At 38.7% G+C, this 5,672-nt stretch overlaps 1 long non-coding RNA gene across 1 annotated transcript; it reads right to left on the bottom strand.

Annotated features, from left to right (window-relative positions):
* Positions 1 to 354: 354 nt before the first annotated feature.
* On the bottom strand, positions 355 to 1,023 carry LOC145823384 (uncharacterized). Its single transcript, XR_014365676.1, has 3 exons — positions 843 to 1,023; positions 655 to 741; positions 355 to 531 (listed from the first exon to the last, which is right to left on the bottom strand). It is a non-coding gene; the product is annotated as an uncharacterized LOC145823384 (long non-coding RNA).
* Between the last annotated feature and the right edge of the window lie 4,649 nt (positions 1,024 to 5,672).

The raw sequence follows: 5,672 nt of genomic DNA, 5'->3' as shown, positions 1-5,672 counted from the left end.
CTCAGTACGTGCCCATCTCTCCCTCTTAATGTCCTGCACAATTAGCACGAAGCATATGTAATCCACAAAAATAATATCTACAATTATATGACGTGATATGACCCAATAGATGTCATTCTATTATACTAATGCAGTATTACCATGCAATCTGAACTCAGTAACCTGTAGAACATCTAAATTCAACTTCTAGAGCTTGGCCAATTAGAACATCTAAATTCAACACAATAGTAGCTCAAGTTAAAAATCTATCTATTCCATCAATATATTAGTTCAACCAGCATAGTTCAACATAATTCATCCAACATAGTTCTACAACATAATTCATACAACATCCAACATAATTCATACAACATCCAACATAGTTCAACAAAAAAAGTTCTACGACATCCAACATAGTTCAACCAACATAGTTCAACATAATTCAACCCACAAACAATCCAAGAATTCAAATAAATTAATCTACTCATCAAACTCCACAATAACTTCAATCCTTCACAATTGCTTCAACCAAACTTCAAAAACTTCATTAATCTGTGGACATGAGCAAAGAAAACATAAATAAATAACAAAAAAACTATCATCAAAATCATTATAAAAAATATAAAAAAAAACATTATAACAAAATAATATTCAAGAGTAAGAATTAATTCTAACCTCAAGAACTTTAAAACCAAACTAACTTGGAGACAAATTAGTCCTCAACAATAGTTGCTTCTTGTGCAGTAGATGATGAAAAAAATTCTGGAAAATAAAAAATATTTTTAATGTTATTCAAAATTACATAAAAGCTAAAATCAATATTGAATAATCTTTTTCAAATAAACACATATCAAAAAAATTACCTGACTCAATTTCTTCATATTGTTCAACATCATCCATACATTCTCTAAGATTGATTGGAATTGATGAAGACCGTAACCAATTTTGTACACAAATTAGAGCCTCCACCATCTTTGGCGTCAAAGAACTCCTAAATGGATCAAGCACACGTCCACTGGTACTAAAAGCTAACTCAGAAGCCACTGTAGAAACTGGGACAACCAACACATCTTTTGCTATTAAAGAGAGAACCTTATACTTATTGCCATTAACCTTCCAGCAATTCAAAATATCAAAGTTTGGAACTCTTGGGTCTATACAATCATCAACCAAATATTTTTCCAACTCTGATTTGTTCTCCACACTTTTTTCCGACTCTAAATGGTTAATATATTGAGAGGCAAAGAGTGTCATGGGATCTTCCTCTTCCTCTTCATCAACTTCCATCACTGGCGGAGCTTGACTTGCATATGAAGGTGCAACATTACCAACATTGTTCTTCTCAACATAATGATCAAACAAGCGCTCCAATGTTGCCTTCACCCTCGCCACTAACATTTCTACCTTGTCATTTTCATACACTTTATTGAATGAAAACTTAAGATATGTCAACTTGTAGCGAGGGTCTAACACAACCGCAACATATAACAAGAAATTGATATTATCGAGATTCTCCCAATATTTGTCATATTTCAATTTCATCTTATCAGCCATGTTACTCAACACTACATCTCCACTTTTACTCAATTGAACTAATTTAGATTGCACCGACATGAGTTGATGAAAAAAAACATTAGATGTCATATGCAAAGACCCTGAAAGTTGCAAAGTCACATGATAAAAAGTCTTAAAAATTTCACAAAGACTCTAGCTACCTCCCAATCTTCTTCTTTAGGATATGAAATGAATCTTTTTCCTTTCCCTTTGCCTCTTCCACCATCATTCTCATTTGCATTCTCATTTTCATCATCATTCTCCATGAAAAATAACTTGAATCGTGGGTCATCCTCTTCTAAACACTCAAAAGCTTTTTGAAATTTCTCGGCTACCTCCAACATCAAATAGGTGGAATTCCATCTTGTTGGAACATCAAGGCATAACAAACTTTTACAAGTAATCCTTTTATGCTCCACACAATTTTTAAAAGTTTGTAGCCTAGCTGGAGATGACTTTACATATTTCACAGCTTTTCGAATCTTGGCAATTGAGTGATTTTGTTCTTTTAAACCATCACAAACAATTAAATTCACTATGTGTGCACAACATCTCATATGCAAAAACTCATTTGCCAAGATAGTGGAAGGCCAATCTTTTGTTCTTCTTTTCAAAAATGCAATAGCACCATCATTAGAGCTTGCATTATCAACTATAATAGTGAAAATCTTATCAATCCCCCAATCTTGCAAGCATTTGTCTAATTGTTTGCCAATTGTCTCACCCTTATGATTAGGAACTATACAAAAACTAAGAATTCTTTTGTGCAAATTCCAATCATTATCAATCCAATGGCCAGTGACACACATGTAATTTAGATTTTGAATTGATGTCCAAGTGTCAGTGGTTAGGCATACTCGTTGTTTCCTTAGAAATTTCTTCAATTTTTGCTTTTCATCAAGAAATAAGTTCAAACAATCACGAGCAATAGTAGTGCGAGAAGGGACATTGAACCCAGGTTCCTTAAGTAAACAGAAATTTCTAAACCCTTCCTTCTCCACATGCCTAAAAGGTAATTCATCAATTATAATAATCTTTGTTAGTGCTTCCCTAAGTAGTTTTTCATCATATCCTATTTGTTTGAGAAATCCAACCCTTCCTTCTCCTTCTTTTTTAACAAAAGAGAGCGTTTTTTGTTTTTTGTCCACTTCCCTAACAGGAGACTTCATACATTGATGCTTAAGGTGGTTCCACATATTACTAGTCCCATCTTGTTTTCCACGAGCACCATAATCCTTACCACAATAATTACAGGCAGCCCTAGGTTTATCAGGCTCACAATCTTCAAGTAAAGTGAAGTGTTCCCAAACCTCAGATTTCTCAACTCTCCTACTGAATTTGTGAGTTCATGGGCCTAAAGTAAATTCATAGAGTTTAACTGGGTTGAAAACAATGATGTTCTCCTTTCTTTTGCGCAGTCCACCACATCAATTCGTATAAAGCTATAAGACCAACAAAGTTATTCAAGTTGAAACAACAAACAATTCTAATGGCAACATCAAGAACATTTATCATTTCTCTCCCATGAAGGCACTATTTTATAATGTACATAGCAGCCCTACAAATTTGAGCAAACATTCAAATATCCAATTTGACATTCATTTGTGAAGGTACTCCATGTAGGTTATCATGTCAACAAGTCTTCCTCCACAAAACAGATGTTGTCTGTGGAAAATATTGACCTGAGGCCTTTAATTACATATTTGTAGCTACTGTACCAACTATACAATTCCACTGCTATGATTGCAGGAAAGAGTTTGGGTGCACATGAATTACAAAAACACAAAAAAGAACTCAAATTGCTCAAGGGGCTTTGCAGTTTTCCTATTTGTACATTAGGTAAACTAATAAAGATATCAGAGATCTAAACACAAATGATGACTTGTATAGCTTTGATCTCACAAGGTTGAATTTCACAAATTGAAAGTTAAATGGAGATATTGAAGTTTGCATATTTCTCCATGGATTCACCTATATAGTCACACCTAAGGAAAATCTCTAGAATGTTAGATTTTGAGATCAACAGCCAAACTTGAAATATAACAAAATAAATAAAATAACACACTATATAAAATAAAAATAAAATAACAGAGACAACATAACATTAGATTATAGAGTAGAGCAATATTATTGCATGAATCAACAACACTATAGATATATATATATATATATAGAGTAGAGCAGTACCAGCACTGCAGTTTATATGTATACACAAAGAACAAAGAGAGAGTGAAAGAAAAGAGACAGAGAGAGCATCGAGAGAGAGAGAGAGTAGCGAGAGTATCGACGAGGAGGAGGAGAAACCAGCGGGAGACGATCGGCAAGGGAAGGAGAAACAGCGGCGAGACGATCGGCAAGGCAAGGGAAGGAGACGAGCAGCGGCGCTGGGTGTATGTGATAAACGAGATGAAATCGAAATGTGTGGCTGTGTGTGGGTATTAGGTTTAATGGAGGAATGATTGTGTGTGAGAGGGTGTACAACAGTTGGGAATTTTTTTTTAAAACCTAGGCGGTCGGGTCGGGTTGACAGGCGGTTTGAAAATTTTAACCCGCCACCCCGCGCCGACCCGCCACTACAGGTCCTCCAACCCGCCCAACCCGCCCGCCAGAACTGAAATTTTGCGTGATTCGGTGCAGTTCGGAGCGATTCGGTGTGATTTTGGCAGTTTTAGCGGTATTATGCACTGCCCTAGTATTTAGTGTGGTCATGCTTTGGAGGGATAGGATCGGGTAGAGGCCATTGTTCCAATGGCTTCAGATATCCCTTCTGGAGTATGGCCTCTAGAGCCTTTGACAATGGCATATAAAGTGGGGTAAAAACCCTCTTCACTCAAGGTGGATATTTGGTTTTTTGTGAGCTACTTCCGGACGCATCGGTGAATGGGGTAGCTGTTTTTTATGCGGTGGTGGTAACCATGCCCACTTTAGAAGATCTTGCAGCTGCATCACCATTGGTGGTTGTATTCGAATTGCGGGAAAACGCCCTCCTAGGCTGCTCCTTCTCCTGGTCAATGAGGCCCTGCTTCATAGCATCCTCAATTTGTACCCCCATCTCATGTAAATCTAAAAAGGTAGGGAAGGGGAGAGCAATCATTTTCTACATAAGCTTGGGCTGGAGATTGCGCACAATCATCCAAATCTGATCTTTGTCAGTGGGCCTAGTGGTCATCATTGAGGCCTTGGCCCTCCACCGGGTTACGAAGTCAGAAAAACTCTCCTTAGGCTCCTGCCTAGTCGTCTCGAGATCACGGGTTGTGACCTCGATCTGTGTATTATAGGAGTACTGAGCGACAAAAGCCTCGGCCATCTCATCCCAATTCCTCTTAACATCGTCTTCCAGTTTTGCGTACCAGATGGCCACCACATCCGATAGGGTCCGACCGAATAAAGAAAGCTTCTGTAGTCTGGTGAGGCCCATCAGCCTTAATATGTCTGAAAACAGTCGTAAGTGCACCATGGGATCCATGGACCCGTCAAAGCGGTCGATATATGGAATTTTAAAGTGGTCTGGTAGCGTCACGGCCGCATCGGTATACCCATCCTTAATGTCCGGGATGGACTTGACGCCCTGAGATTTCTTGAATAGCTTTTCAAGCTTGCTTACCTTCAATGCTGTAGGGTCCACCTCAGACTCAAAGGGAGAATCCGGTAGGTTGGTGGGTGTTTTGGATAATTGGGGTAGGATTGGGGGCGGAGCCAGTCCTGTCGGAATGCCCGTATCTCCCTGGACATTTGGTGCCTCCTCGAGTGCTGGAACTCTTGGTGGGGGAGGGGCTTGGTACGAAGCAGATGCTCCAGTTTGCTGCAGTAACCTGGCGATCAACTCTGCTTGTTGAGCCATGACCTCGGCCTGTTGTTTAGTAAATTCAGCTTGACAAACAGCGTCCTGCTGCATGATTTTCATACTTTCTTGGAGTTGACGCATCTTCTCATCCATTCCTACCATACTGCCCTGATATAACTTATCTATTGGTATATCTGTCTCTGTAAAAACAGATATCTCAACCCAACTGCGCACAGGTGAGATGGATAATGACAGTTGATCTGAGGACTGTTGAACTGCTGATATGTGCCTGATTGGCCCTTTTACCCTGCCTCTGGCAAAGGAACACTGATTTTCCTTGAACTGAATCTCTGAC

The sequence above is a fragment of the Camellia sinensis genome, chromosome 4, assembly GCF_055761805.1.
Source record: "Camellia sinensis isolate YWXY chromosome 4, ASM5576180v1, whole genome shotgun sequence".
NCBI lineage: Eukaryota > Viridiplantae > Streptophyta > Magnoliopsida > Ericales > Theaceae > Camellia > Camellia sinensis.
The sequence above is the reverse complement of the archived record's forward strand: the minus strand, read 5'-3'. Positions and strand labels throughout refer to the sequence as shown.